This window comes from Molossus molossus, unplaced genomic scaffold (genome assembly GCF_014108415.1).
Source record: "Molossus molossus isolate mMolMol1 unplaced genomic scaffold, mMolMol1.p scaffold_m16_p_11, whole genome shotgun sequence".
Classification (NCBI taxonomy): domain Eukaryota; kingdom Metazoa; phylum Chordata; class Mammalia; order Chiroptera; family Molossidae; genus Molossus; species Molossus molossus.
The window spans coordinates 81,902,764-81,918,994 of record NW_023425346.1 but is presented as its reverse complement, the minus strand read 5'-3'; the positions used below and the strand labels follow the sequence as shown (position 1 = coordinate 81,918,994).

General features: G+C 41.0%; 1 protein-coding gene across 2 annotated transcripts in view; it reads left to right on the top strand.

The window, feature by feature from the left end:
- The window catches only part of KLF7 (Kruppel like factor 7), an 89,014-nt gene that overhangs the window by 48,239 nt on the left and 24,544 nt on the right, over positions 1-16,231 (top strand). The window lies entirely within an intron of this gene.

Sequence of the window (16,231 nt, the reverse complement as noted above, 5' to 3'; positions counted from 1 at the left end):
CTACTTGACTTAATAACCTATTTTTTTCTTAACCCATTATTAAGAGGAAATGAGAAACATATAGTTTAAATACCAAATTAAGAAACCTACTTTAAGTGTCTACTGAATAGATAAAAGTTGGAAGGGTCTTTAAAACATAGTGCCTTATCAATGACTCAGACCCAGAACAAGGAAATTACAAAGGAATGGTCTTCCACCTCCAGGCCCATTGTTGTTACTCCTTTAGCTACTATTACTGTGGTTATTACTATTAAACCATTTTTTTAGCCTTAGAATTAAAGAGAGGCTTTCTTGTAACAGTCCTAATACACTCAATAACATGGCAAATGTTAGCACCTATACCTGTGGAATAAGAAAGGCAAACATTAACACATGTAGGGGAAACTGAGGACCAAAAATGTAAAAATGTCTTAGCCCAGATTATATCTTTTAATTCTGGCCAGAATTACAATTTGACCAATGTCTCCTGTCACTTAGGCTTGCATCTTATTTAATAGATCATCTTGCTTCTTATTTACTTTGTTCATTCAGTCATTCAATAAACAGATATTATGTGTCCATAAATGTCAGGTGCTACACCACAGAGGGACCAGCAGAGGAGACAGGAAAGGCAATTTATAGAATGGGGGTGCTAAACGAAGACAGTGTTAACTGAGAGTGGGGGCTCCTGTCAGTGGTCAGAGGCAGCATGGATGATTCAGAGAAAAAAGTCGCTTTACTCTTTCTGGCAAGGTATTTATTGATGCTGTTCAAGTTTTTAAATAGTGCCAATGCATTAATACACTATTTTATATAAATAGAAGCCCTAATTCAAGGTCAGGGATATCAGCAGGACAAAATTAAATACTTCAGTCTAGAACTCTAGGGGACCCATCGACCACTTTCGATCTCCTTGGTGCCATAGTTAAGAATCTTTGAATTTATACAATAGCAACTGAAATAGGGCAATTTTAAGACATTAAAGGGTCTTTAATATTCTGAGACAAATGGCTACTAATGTTTATCCAAGTGTTGAGGCAGAAACTCATTAAACCCTGATTATGGGATGGAAACTAGAATAAGGATTAACTGTTCAGTTCACAAAGTAAAGAGAGTTTAATGGGAGCATTTGATATCTTGGATTTAGCATATTCAAGATTTAAGAGAAAGAGTTTGTAAAGAAGGAGTGTGAATGAGGTAGTGGAAAACAATTGGTGGGAGAATTTTATGATTCCAAAAATCTTTTAGTTTTATGCGATAACTTAGCAACGTGCTAGCTCTTCACATTTATGAAGATACACTTAGGTAGACATATATTGGGTAGAATATCTTAAACTTAGCATATACACAGCATGCACATTGATTTTATCATTATAATATGGTAATAAATGTAGGCTTTGTTAGATGCCTATTCCAGATATCCTTTTAATGGCTAGTTAGTAGTCAGAAAGTAAATGAACATGTTAAAATAAGAATAGAGAAAGTAAAACCATGAAATCAATACTTATTTCATCATACATTATTTATTGAAAACCCACTATATGAGACAATATACCTTCCCCCATCTCTGAGGACTTCACTTTCTGATGCAAAAATCTGAAATATATTTTCATCAAGTCATTGTATTTGGAAACTGATCTCAAAAGAGAATAGAGCATGGATTGGGGTGGGAGGTACAAAGGAGGGAAGAGAATAGAGGAATCTCAGTTCAGAAAAGGCAGTGGAAGTAATAGAATTTTATAAATTTGAGGATGTAAAGGTTAAGCCCTCTCTGATAGAGAAGAAAAAGGAGGGTCATGAGAAGTCTGTACAATCGAAGGAATGACATTGGGAAGGCCAATGTGACCTTTAAAGAAAACTGTTCCCTTTAATAACTGGATAATGTGCAGAAGCGTTTCTATTATAAGAATGTTAATGACCATGATGACCATGGCTGTTCTGTACATACTATATTAGGAGGTTTGAGGAAAATTAAATGGAGCTTTGTAAAGATGCAGGCTAAGATGATATAAAAATTAATTGGTAGTAGGCAATATTTTTTTGTGTGTCTCCTGAAGTTGGAACAGTAATGGACTAATTCTGTTTGAGTCAGGAAAAAAAGGAGTTTAAGGAAGTCATATGTAAAAATAAAAGCAAAAAAACCAACAAGCCGCCCTGGCCGGTTTGGCTCAGCGGTTAGAGCGCCCGCCTGCGGTCCGGAGAGACCCGGGTTCGGTTCCCGCTAAGGGCATGTACCTTGGTTGCAGTTTGTCCCCGGCCCTGGTTGGTCGTGCGGGTGGCAGCCACTCGATGTGTCCCTTTCACATCGATGTTTCTCTCTCTCTCTCTTCCTCTCTCTCCCTCCCACTCTGTCTGTACAAAAAATGGAAAAATGTCCTCGGGTGAGGATTAAAAAAAAAACCAAAAAAAAACAAAAAACCAACAAGCCCCATCTTTTAAAAAAAGCTTTGTAATAATTCTTTTAAAAAATTAATTAAAGTTTAAGCACAGGTAAAAATATTTGTAAAATGGTATAGTTTTCTTTGAAAAGTATCCAATATAAATTTAGTAGACATTATAGTTAAAAACCTTGAAAATGGATCACGAGAGAACATACTTCTCATGTAAGGAAGTTAGGTCTGGAAAGAATCTAGCCTACCATGGGTGTATGTGTAATGGGACTCGAAGCTCTGCCAGCCTACTCAGGTACCAAAGAGAGAGACTGGTTTCTAACCAGACACTTTCGATTTGTCCCCACCCTAATGGAGGTGAAGTGGATGGCCCTGGGCAAACCTGTTTCTGAAATTTTGGTTCCTTCCTTCCTCATACCTCACCTTATACCTGATATTTTCCTGCACTGAGCTGCTTCCTGCCTCGGAAGCCTTCTTTTACCCTCCTTTACATCAGAGCTGATCTGGTAGCAATACACTGTGGATTGGTAGATTACATATCCATCAACCAGTGTAAAACACTGGAATCTTTTATTGTTATTTTTAATGTTCAAATGTGGGAGACTGTTAATGGAATTTCAGGAATCTGCAAGCAAGTAGGGATGCTGGAAACCAGAAGCAGCATTCACCACCTCCCCACTTCCCCTGTCCCTGTCCCCTGCTACTAGATTCTCTCCATTTTCTAAGAGCAACTTTTCAACCATTTAAAAAAGGTAAGATATTGTCATGGCAGTTTTTAAGTTAAATGTTAGAAGCAAGACCATTCAAAGTAATCAAAAGTTGGTGATTTTTGGATATGCTGGTTATTTGGCCAACCAGGGATGGTGTTGTTCCCCTTTCCTGCACTGTGCCCATGGTCAGTTGCCAATGTTAGGACCCGATTAGCTTATGACATGAGAAGTCAAGCTATTTGAGTTATTTAAGAGTATCTGTAGTTAGAGTAAGGTTTTTGTGGTCTCCTCCCCTCCCCTCCCCTCCCCTTTTATTTTCTTCAAAGGTTATCTGCATTCAGCTTAGACCTCTTTTATATTGTTTGCAAAATAAAATGCATATGTAATTTAAAACTCATTTTATATTATTAAAAAACACTCATCTGGTATTATAAAACATAACTTAGGTTTTTTTGTGGTGGTGTTGTTTGTTAATCTTCACCTGAGGATATTTTTCCATTTATTTTTTAGATGGAGTGGGAAGGAGGGAGGGAGGGAGAGAGAGAGAGAGGGAGGGAGGGAGAGAGAGAAAGAGGGAGAGGGAGGGAGGGAGGGAGGAATTGATTGACGTGAGAGAGACACATCCCTGACCGGTGCCAAGGATCAAACCTGAAACCCAGGTACTTGCCCTTGACCGGGAATTAAACCTTTGACCCTTTGGTCCTCTGGCCGATACTCTAACTGCTGAACCAAACCAGCCAGGGTTTCGTTTTTTTTGTTTGTTTGTTTCTACCTTCAGAAAGTGTCCTGTTTCCATTACTATCACTGACATTTAATTTATGGAATTCTGTAAAGTAAAACAATACTACACATACTGTTTTCAGGCAAACAATGTAAATTTTTTAAAAATTCCAAGTTTGTTGGGATAGAATAGTTTTGACCATTTTACTACATGAGCTAAAGTTGATTAAAAGCTACCAATCCTTTTGTTGCGGGCAGGAAGCCAGAAGCTATCCTCAGTTGAGAAAATTCTTTTCCTTCATGGGGGGAGTATTGCTCAGTTAGGTGTGCTACAGTCTTCCTCGAGAGCCCTTACTGTTTTCATATCAAGGAGATTTGTAGGAAGGACTATAGATTGTTCCAGTATTAAAGCCACTGTTAAGTGAGAGAGGTTTTAGGAGTCTAATGTAAAATTATATAATCTGTGCCCTGATGAATAGAACCCAAGACAAAGGTTGAGTCCGGTACATATTCTAGTATATATAAGAGTAGCAAGATGAAGTAGGAAATATTTTAGAATAGCTGTGCAGTAGTCCTGTTTAAATGTTGTCAGTTTTCATTTTGTGTGTTCACGTGATTTAATTCTACCTCACTGGAATTCATTAGTGTGTTTATAAACTTATAACATGGTGTTTGAATCCCCTTACTATAGGATATACACACGTTTTGCCTGTACTCAACTTCTATTGTAGAAATGAAATCATGATTCTTCATATTGAAGTCTCTATTGGTCTTGAACCTATTAAAACTAGTGTTAGTATTTTTAAAAGAGGAACAAAAGGTACATGTTCCTTCACTGATATAGGCAGTAAGACATTTTATGTTCCTAGTGTTCAGCAGAGTGTCAGAAAATCAATATGAATAAATTCGAGTACACAAGATTCAGCCTATTCGAAAAAAATGGTGAATGGCAAAATGACAGTGTACATTATTAAATATTTTTTGCTTTATCCACATGTAAATATTAGCATGTAGAAAAGGTACCATAGAATACTTAGAAATTTAGGCAGAAGGCGATTTGCTGGCCTTTTTTTCATTCTTTGTTGTTGTTTAGTGTCTCAAAGCTTACAACTAATCTGAATTTGAAACTAAATACTGTCATTACGGAAGATTTTTTCTGAGTTCTTCCAATTTCTTTGGGGACAAAATAATGGTTGCTGAAGCAATGGAGAAACAGTAATTAGGGCAAATAGTAATACTGTGCATGATTGAGGAAAATGTAAGGAAGGGAGAGAGAAAATGCAACACACAGACTTGTACAGCCTGTTACTAGGAAACCACATCAGCATTAAATACAGTGTGCTAATTGGCTATCCTGTTTCTGCCTGGGTACCAGCCTGGGCCTGCTACACAGCTGTTTCTGCTCTTTCTGGTTGCTAGGTAACTGCATCATTTTTTTTTTTCCTCCCTCTTTGTATTCTGGAGGCTAATTGGCTACTTCTGCTCCTGGTGTTGCTGCTGGGTACCAGTCTGGGCCTGCTGCTCTGCTGTTTTCCAGAGGGATTTAATGGGGAGAGGGGAGGGAAAAGGGAAAAGAAGATATGCTGGCAATTAATGGAGCATAAGTGCAAATTCTACACAATGTCTGGCACCTGCGTCCCCTCATCCTGCTTTCTCAACTAAATCTTTCAGCTATGAAAACACATTAGAATCTTGAAGTCTTTCTTTTCTCTGCATACCTTTTGAATAGGGTTTAAAAGAAACAAGACATTTGAAGACTTATTACTTAAATTGTGGATTTGGTCTTGAGAAAGAACTCACAAATTATTACACATCTGTATTTGACATGGGCACGATAGAATTTGTGCAAACATTAAAATTACTAACTTATTAACAAGGCAGAATCTTTAACATCTTAAGGACAGTGACACTTTATCTCTTAAATGGACCAAATTCCTTTGTACCCATTCTTCTTGATATCATACAGAATATGAAATAAGAAATAAAATGTACTAAAAGTGATTATGGGATTTTCCCAAATGCTTTATTCATTCAGAAGGAGTAAAGGGAACCGTCTAGGCCCACGACTTTACATTATAGATTTCATTCCTCTGATGTGCATAACACGTCTCAAGTACTTTTTGGTGATACATTTCATTTACATAGAAATAATACATGTTTTACATACCTTATTTTCTTTCCTTAAAACTAGCAAGTAGACGTGGTGCAGAATAAACTCCAAATCAGTTTTATGATTATTAAAATGTATAGTTACTTTCCCTTTAGTTGTATCTCCTCTTAAGTAGAGGCTTCCCTTTCATCAATATTGAAATTTTCACTGGAAGTGTGGGGAAAACGGTTCTTTACAACTAAAGTGATGCTTCAAAGTTTCACTTTATTTATTTATTTTTTTATTTTTATCCTCACCCGAGGACATTTTTCTATTTTTTGTTCAGATAGAGCAGGAGGGAGAGAGAGGAAGAGAGAGAGAGAGAGAGAGAGAGAAACATCAGTGTGAAGGGACACATCGAGTGGCTGCCACCCGCACAGCCAACCAGGGCCGGGGACAAACTGCAACCTAGGTATGTGCCCTTAGCAGGAACCGAACCCCGGTCTCTCTGTACCGCAGGCCGACGCTCCAACCGCTGAGCCAAACCGGCCACTTTAAATCAGTGGTTCTCAACCTGTGGGTCACAACCCCTTTGGGGGTTGAATGACCCTTTCACAGGGGTTGCCTAAGACATAACAGTAGCAAAGTTACAGTTATGAAGTAGCAACGAAAATAATTTTATGGTTGGGGGTCACCACAACACGAGGAACTGTATTAAAGGGGTCACGGCATTGGGAAGGTTGAGAACCACTGCAAATAGTTAAGAAAGTGTATGTAAATTGGGGCTCCATAAAGAGGCAGCTTCATCCCCCTGGGAAGGAGTTGTTTTATTGAGAAAACTCGAGGCATGTTGTGTGACTGTGCACAGAAATAGTTAGCAAAGGCAACTCTTACTTGACGCTAATGGCTGCTGCTGGTTTCCCATACTAATGAGATCTATCATCCCCTATTGAAAGTGAAGCAGGAGAAGCTCTATTCTGAGCAGTAAGCCCTGCCACTCTAAGATCAGATCAGGCTCTGTGGAATCATTTCTGCTTAAAGTATCCTTAAAATAGATAGTAAGGCCCCAAACTAGGCTAGGATGATGGAGAGAATATTGCAGTGTTCCATAGTTCTTAATGAAAGCAGCTAGCCATTAGTAATGTTCAGACTGCAAAGGAAACCTTATTATCAGAGGATAACTAGGGAACAGGTATAACCTTCTTTCTGCTATTTCTAGTAAGAGGACTAGTTGTTAATCACTCACAAGAATTTGTCCATCAAAAATCTTAGCCATTTGATTATGAGGAGCCATCAGAAGTCAGAACATTCCTTCATTGCTTGGCAAGTTTTACATTCTGACTTTGGGAGGGGGTGGTTTTGATCATTTCAGTGTGTAGTCTTTGTTGATGGTAGATTGCCAGAATAACAACTTTCTGTGTGTGTGACGGATTTTCCCCAGTTGACTGATGCAGGACATTGGGTAAAAAGTCCAAAGAAGTCTCGGATGTTTGTCTTGTCCACTGCTCTTAGGCTATTTGTTGGGTGTGGTTACGTGCCTGCATTCTGGCTCTGGTAAGACCTGGGAAACTAAGGCAGGGGTCTTTGAAAAGGCTGAAGTAGTCACGGTTGCATCATGGTTAGCCTCAGCTATGCACAGACACCAGCACCTACTTCTGAGCTTCCTCTCTTTATGCTCTCCCGTGTGGGCAGATCTGTATTCTTTGGACATCTTCATGTTTAAAGTAATAGTGGGAGCACAGGCATGCTTTGGGGCTTTAGGAAAGGAGATATTCCACTAGCTGCTTCAACCTTATGATTCTCCTCAGTTCCAAAAGCCTGCTTTGCTAATTCTCATCTCTACACAAAGCTGCTACCTCTTATATGAGATAAATCAGTTGACAAACCTGGGAAAGAGGAATCTGATGTCTGCTGGCTGCTCAGTAGGGCTGCTGCTAACTCGTCTTATGCCTCTGTGCAAATCAGATAAAGGTGCCTCTTCTGTGGGGCAGAAGCTGCCTTGGATTCAGCACTGGACACCCTGTGCTCACAACCTCACATGGCTGCCTGCTCACCGCAGGAGCTGATCCACTCTGTTGGGCCTTCCCTGACCCTTCAAGAACTTGTGAGGCTAATGAGGTTCCGGCAGGAACATGAAAGTCACGCGACTGTTCAAGGGGGTGCTGGGACTCCTCTCAGTGGCTAAAGAGGCCATTATGTGTGAGAGCAAAACTTTTAGCTCAGTCGTTCTCCCCAAATGTGAGATCATTAGTTGCCTAATGCAGTGATTCTCAACTTGGGCCGATTTTGCCCCTCAGGGGATATTGTCAATGTTTGGAGACACTTTTTGGTTGTCAAAGCTTGGAGGGGAGTGGAGTTTGCTTCTGGCGTCTGGTAAAGTGGAGGGCAGGGATGCCGTTAAACATCCTACAGTGCACAGGACAGCCCCAAATGTCAAGTGCCGAGGTGGGGAAACCCTGGCCTAATGAACCTTAGCTGTCCCTCACTTTTTCCCCTTTTGGATTACGCTGCACCACCAGCAAAATACTTCCTCGTTCTCTTAAGACTACCAAACAGGTCTTGCCTTCCTTTTCATGATCTTTTAAAAATTGACAAAATATAAAAATGGTGTGATTTATTATTTCTGTAGGGACTTAGAAGATGTGCTGTTTTATCCCCTCTGATACCAGGGAAATCTCTCCACCACTGCCAGATGCTTCTCTTTCTAGAAGTAACATTTGTGATTTGCCACGGTTCACGACCGCCATCCACGCCCCTCTTGCTGGAGGCTCCTGACCTGTGATAATCTGAGATTTTGCTGAGGCAGGGGTTTGAATCACATGAGCTGCCAGGCTGGTATGTGGGAGGGAGGCTTTTAGCCAGGAAATGGGCCTAGCTGACTAGACACTAACGATCATTTTCTACCTGTTCTCTTATATACAGCAACCTCACTGAATTATAACAATTGTTTCCTTGTTATCAAAAAGAAGATAGACTGTTAGGGCAGAAATAAGACCGAAGATAAGTGTTTTCAGTGAGAAAATAGAACTTTTATTGGGAAAACTGTGTTGTATGTGGTACGTTAGTGCACTTCCTTTCATTTACTGTTCCGGTTGCAGGGAGAAGGTGCTATCTCAGGTAAAAGGATTAAATGGCATCATCTAATGGACACATACTTTATGCTTGCATTTGTCAGGAGATGTGAATTATGCATTGGCCCTTTCAGCTACATTCACATGCATAGAAAATAACATTGTCAGACGTGCCATCCCTAGATACAATGGACAATATGCTATTATAATTGTGTGGCATTGTCCTAGCTGTTTGCAGATAATACTGCTGACATTATTCTTCTCATACATGTGAATGTGGCTATAGGGAGTACGTGACATCTGTGTCTTTCACAGAGATTAGCTGATCCCTTGCCACTTGGAGAGGTTGTGATTAGTGAGCTGGCCTCCTGGGGTCATGGTAAGTGCCATGTTTTGGACCACAGTTGTTGTTGGACCTTAGTTTTAAGCCCGGTAGGGAATTAGTAATATTTATCTTGATGACCTAACAATGCAATGGTTGTTTAGTCACTTCCCCAGAGCAGATGTGCTAAAGAAAGGGTACATGGAAGTATTCCTACTCAGATTGGCTTTGGGAATGAGAAGGCAATTGGGTATCCAGCCTGGGAATGGCTGCCTCCACGTTATGGCTTGATCCAAGTAAGTAAGTAATGATAATATCATCAGTATTGCTCTTTATGGCTTACCAACTGCTTTCTTGTACCTCATTTCATTTAGCCCTCACCTATGTATATGGAAAATATTCTCACTATTCCCATTTTATACATGAGAAAACTGAGGCTCAGAATGATTTTTTCAAAGGTTTCTCTGCCAAACTGTAGAGCCTACTCCATCAACAGAATTTCTTTAGCTATATTTTAGGGGGGCCCAAATTAAAACAGGAGAGAAATTAATTTACTTGTGTTTATGGTTCAGCAAAATGAATGGCTTAATATTTGCCATCCTACTTATTTCACGCATATGCTAAGTAACTTGTGAGCTATCTTACTTGTCCATGGTGACAACAGATTCAGAACAGCTAAGAAAACAATGATTGCCTTTTATATGCTTATATTCTATCATTTTGCTTGAACTTAAGAATCTTTGGTCTTAGTTTTGTTTTTGTTTTTTTTCCTATTTTAAGAAAGCAAGCTAGTTTTGAAGATGCAAATGCAAGGTATTGATTCTCAGAATGATATCTCAGTAGCAGTGCCTTGCATATTTTAGAGCATTTGTGGAGAGAAATTGTAAATGGAAACTTCTCTTTGAATGCACCTTAGCAGTCCTCTTTTATCACTAAACTGGAAAATCCAAACAGAAGTACCTTAGAGAAATAGGTGTGCGAAGTTGTGGGTGGATGGATCTTGGTGGGTAAGTTGCACATTGCTGTCTTAGGTATACCAGGGTTTTGTTAGGGGAGGAATTTGAACAAATAATTTGTGGTTTTATTTATTTTTTTTTATATGACAAATGTGGAGTTAAAGCTATTTCTGTTTTTTCCCCCCCTTTTATCCCACTTTTATGGATGTGTTCAATGTCTTAAGATAAAAACGCCCACTCGATACAGAAACTATAAATCTCCTAATGAGCAAAGATTCCCAAACTCAGGTTAAGATTCTGCTGCTGTGTGCAGCAATGATCTCTCCTCTGTGTTCACAAAGCCCGTGGTGAGGACTGGCTGCTTTCTAACATTCTGCCAAAAGGATACACAGGAACCTCCCAGTGATGGACATTTGCATTGTCTTCCAGAGACCTGAGGAAAGAAAAGGTTTTAACACCAAAAGCAAATTCCTGGAAAGTACAAGGAAAAGCCCATATGACTCCTGAGGGCTCTGCTTTTTTAAGGATTATTTGCCTCAGAAAAGTAGATTGTTTTCTTTCTGATCATGTATTCCTGTGCATCTTTGTATTTTCAGATTTATTTCCCCCTTTTATTTATTCTACCTGCCAAAGTAATAACCGTAATAAATCATTATGATTGGCAGGACCCCCACCCCCATTTCACATTTGCTTTTCCCTTGCTCAGGATTTGCCGCTAAGCATTTAGAACGCTTTCTAACCTACCTATGTGTCTTGTGCACCCTCCTACAGTCAGATCTTGAAGTTTTTTGTGGTTTTCTTTGGCGTCCATCTTTTCCACAGAGAATGCTTAATAAGCAAAGGCAGGGACTGGAAAGAATCCTTTCACTAAAGGAAACCTTTCATATATCTTTCCCACTACTGTCATCATGCCAGCTAGAAGGACCATAGGCACAAAGCTTGTGGGATCAATTACCACGAGCTCACTGTTAAACATTTTTTTAAATCTGTTGTGAGAAGAATAAAGCAATAATTAAAATGAACTGAACAGCTTTTGCTCTATTGAGGCGTTAAATCTTTGTGTAAACACAATCACACTGTGCAAACATAGCTCTTCTCAGCTGGCTGATTTGGGCAGTGAAACCACTGACGTTTGGAGGTCTCTGGGTCAAGGGCCCGTTTTGCCACGGTTTGAAAGGTCACTTGCTCATTTGTATCTCTGCTGGGCTGCACAGAGGACCGTGAGTGGGTACAATTCCTTGCCCGCCGCCGCACAAAGAGGAGTCGACTGGCACTTGGCAGATAGCGGTCTGAGCAGCGGGGGCAGGAAAACTGTTCACGAAGCAAGACTGAACAGGGCCGGGTGGGGAGCGCTTGCCAGCCCCTGGGGCCCAGGCAGTGCGCCGGCTCAAAGGTAGAGAAAACAGCAGTTATAAAATATAAATGTGTTTATTATTACAGTGGGTCCATGCTATATAATTTTACACACACTCATATTGGTGATTTACGGCTGTGGCTACATATGGAGGAGAAGCTTGCTAATTGACCCAAATAGATAGGGTGGCCTCTCAAGGTGATCAAATTGAGAAAAAAATGGTCTCCTAAAACTACCAAAAAAAAAAAAAAAAGTTAAAAAGTGGCTGCTATGTCAGAAGCATCCTTTGTTCATTTATTTTAATAAGTCGAGCTTTGCTTTAATTATTCATGGTAATGCTTGCCCTGGAAGGAGCATGCCTTCTGTGTCCTAGCAGCAGAGGCGGTTACCGCCGAAACAGCCTGCCCAGCTTTTCTTGAGATTGTCGTGTTTTTACCTGTGCCGGGTGAGACAGCTGAAGGAAGGGTGGGCGGTTTACCCATCCTGCTGTCCCTTTCTGGAGCGGAGGAGGAAGGTGGGGAAAGGCAGAGTAGTCCAGCCCCAGTTTAGGGCACTCCCTCTACAGATCAGGTGGGTGCTGTACCTGTGTCATTGCCCTGAATCCTCCCCAGGTAGGGGTGATCTTCCCATCCTGGGGAGGAGAAAACGGAAGCCTAGACGAGCCCAGGGGTACACAGCTAATAAGTGGCCAAGCTGACTTTTAAGTTTGGGTCTGCCCCTTCTCCTGCAATTTTTTGCTGGAATTTCCTAGGAAGGAAGCCAGGAAGGGGCACAGGAGCAAAGACCACACCCCTCCCTGCTTCCACCGAAGCCCATCCTATTTGCTGTGCTTTCAGCCCATTTCCTGGTCTTAGCAGCAATTACCATCATCGTTTCCGACAGCTTTCCAAAGTGTTTCTTGTCTTGGCAGAATCTTGAATTACTTGCTCTGGGAGCTCTTCAGAAGGAAAGCACTTTGGAACAGCGTGCACTGGTTCCAAAGTACCCAGAGCATCCATGATTGATTCATGCCCCTTGCCAGGGGGGCTCCACTGCAACCCCAGGGTAACCTGATGGGGCCACTTTTACCTCAGTGTTTAATTACGAGAGGGAAGGGTGGAAGCTGAATGACCACCCACTCTTCGTAGCAGAACCCTGGGAGACATTCCTGGTACACACTGTTTTATTTCTCCCTCATTCAATCAATTTCCATATCTTGTTGGCACCACTTTCTATGTTTTGTATTTGTTCACTTCTCTCCATCTCTGCTGCTAGGAGCAATGCCGTCCATGCTTCAGCCACTGTCTTGTCTCTGCCAGACTGTTGTTGAGCCTCCTGGAGGATCTCCTCACATCAGCTCATTTATCTCTGCAGCCCATTCTCCATTTTGAAGCCAGAATGATACTTTTAAAATTTAAATCCAGTTGTGTTATGCCTCTGTTTAAAAGCTCACAATGGCTCCCATTGTTCTTAGGATAAAGTCCAAATTCTTAAGTGTGGTCCATAAGAACACTGTCCAATAGAAATATATAATGTAAGCCCCATGTATAATTTTAAATTTTGGGGAAGCTTCACTTAAAAAATAATTAGTTGTGCTAATTAATTAATTTTAATATTAGACTTTTATTTAACTCAATATGTCCAAACATCATTTCAGCATATAATCAATATAAACAATGATTAATGAGCTATTTTACACTTGTGCTGTTTTCAAGTCTTTGAAACCGGGCATGTATTTTACACTTGGAGCACATCCCAGTCTAGATTGCTCACATTTCAAGTGCAAGTGCTCAGGAGCCATATGTGAACTCAGATTGGACCAAACAGGTCTTTAAGCCCTTGCATTCTGGCCCCTGCCTGATTCTTCAGCCTCATTGTGTCTCTCTGACCTTGTAGGACACACATTCCAGATCTTCCTCTTTGCAGGTTTCTGGGTAAGGTATGGGAGCAGATGTGGCAGAGGGTGGGGAACCCGCCCCTGCTAAGGAGTTTGCCGGAATAGCCCAACACCGAGCCGTCTTCCCTCTACCCTCCCACCCTGGGGGCTTTCGGGCAGCTGAGCTGTGAAGCCCTTGCTTACAACTGGCCTTGGGGGTTTCCGTCTTTGGTTTTGTTCATCTAGGGCCGTGTTAGGTGACACAGATGATTTTTGAGAAAGTGAAGGGAATTAAATGGAAAAACACTGGTAACGTTAATCTGTGGTATTAGTCTCTGAGGAAAATCGACTGCCTACCCCCTACGGAGGTCCCATAGTGGGCAGTCCTGTTATATGAGCTAAAGGTGACAGCCTGGGACCTGGGGCAGGAAGAGCGAGTTGTTGGTCACATCCCTGGTTTCTAGTCTTAGTAGATGACATTCCTTCACTTAATTATTTTTAAAAAGAACAGCCATTATATGAGTCATAAATAGTTTTGACATTCTTTCCAGTAAAGATTTCTTTTATCTGAAAATATTTCCAAAGGAAATGTAAACATTTATTTTGTTTTAATTGTAGGCAATTAAATAACAGGCAGAATTGGGATAGTGTTTAAGCCTGTGGACTCTGAAGGTGAGAACACCTGGGTTTATATCTTGACTGTACATTTGCAAGCTGGCAGACTTGGTGAGTGGCTTAATTTCTCGGATCCTCAGTTTCTTCATCTATATAATGGGGGAAGATAATAGCATGTGTCTTATAGGGCTATTGAGAGGATTAACGGAGAAAATATACATTAAGCCTTTAGTGTCTTTTAGTGCCCAGCACATCATGAATGCTTGATAAATATTAGCCAGTAGCACATTTCCCCGGGATTTGTAAAGCACTGTTATCAGTCAAGGTTGGGTGGAACTGGGCCATAGTCTTGGCTCAGGGTAATCATTCAAGGTATAGTCTCTGAAAAACAACAACATTATTGTATAATTTGTTTGTATATAATCTTTGTATATATCTGTAAGAAGGTAAATATAGGCATCTCATCAGGGTTTGACTCTACCATCCATATATCCCATAGAAAAGCCAAATATATTTCAGTGAATATGGGGCATAGTGAAATATACACCATATTATAGTGGTCAACGGGTTTTAGGCTATTTTTCTTTTTTTTTAATCCTCACCCGAATATATTTTTCCATTTATCTTCAGATTGAGTGGAAGGGAAGGAGGGAGAGGGAGAGGGAGAAAGAGAGAGTGGAAGAAAGGGGAGGGGGAGGGAAAGAAACAGAGAAACATCATTGTGAGAGAGACACATTGACTGGTTGCCTGCCGCACGACCCTGATCAGGGCCAGGGACTGAACAGCAACTGAGGTACGTGCCCTTGACCAGAATGGAACCCACGACTCTTTGGTCCTCGGGCTGTCACTCTAACCGCTGAGCCATACCTGCCAGGGCAAGACTATTTTTTTAAAATATATTTTTCCTTTATTGATTTTAGAGAGAAAGGAAGGGAGAGAGAGATAGAAACATCGATGAGAGAGATCATTGATTGGCTGCCTCCTGCACGCCACCCACTGGGCATTAGGCCCACAACCCAGGCATGTGCCCTGACCTGGAATCGAACTGGAAACCTCTTAGTGCATGGGTTGACGCTCAACCACTGAGCCACACCAGCCCAGCAAGGCTATTTTTCTTTTTTCTTTTGGTACGTGCCCTTAGCGGGAATTGAACCCGGGACTCTCTGGTCTGCAGGCAGACGCTCCAACCGTTGAGCCAAACTGACCAGGGCAAGGCTGTTTTTCTATATGTGGTGTTGGGTTGTAGTGTTTGGTCTGAATCCTTTGGCTTTCTAGTTTATGACACATTGCTAGTTGAGGAGTTGAGGCTTGGGTTGTCATCACTGATAATTAAATGAAAGACCAGCCCCAGGAGGTAGCCTGCTCCTAACATAACACTGCTCTCTAACCATCTTAGCTAGAAACAGGTGTTTTTCAGACCCTTCCTTTATCTGGGCACTTGACATGAACCACTTTGAATAAAGAAGGATTTTTGTTTGGAGTATTTTAATAACCACCTTGCCTGTACAGTGCTTTACAGTATACAAAGCACTAGCACAGACATCACCTCTCTTCATACTTCACAGGGATCCTGTGAGGCCAGCGCTGAAGAAGGGGTTAGCCCCATTTTGCAGGGGAGGACTCAAGGAGAACTTTACTAAAATCATATAGTCATAGGAAAAGCTAGGATGAGAACCCAGGTCTCCTGATTGTGAGTTGTGTGTGTGTTTTCTACTAAACCACTTGCACACATGAGGCACCATTTACAGAATCTCTGGCAACCTTTCTGAATAAAAGACGTGAGATCAAGACGGGAAGTATTGTTTACATATTGCAAGTTTTGGCCATTTAGGCATGTATCATTTTCATTCTGTTACCCTTTGAATGAACACAGAGATGAATGAAAATATCTGTAATAGAGACCCAAGCCATCAAAGGCTTAGAGAAGAAGTGAGATTTTTTTTTTCTCACTTAGAAGTCCAGGTTCTCAGAAAGCTGTACTCCAAGAAGTTGTCAGAAGCTTATACTCTTTCCATCCCATTGGTCTCCCATCCTAAGGGTTTCCACCCCTAAGGAATTGCCCATGTGCATGCAATTTGAGATGGCTACCTCCAGGCCTACTTTCCAGGAACCTAGATTTTGTGCTGCTATAAAAAAGTACAGCTTGAAATTGCACTTGTCACTTCCACTC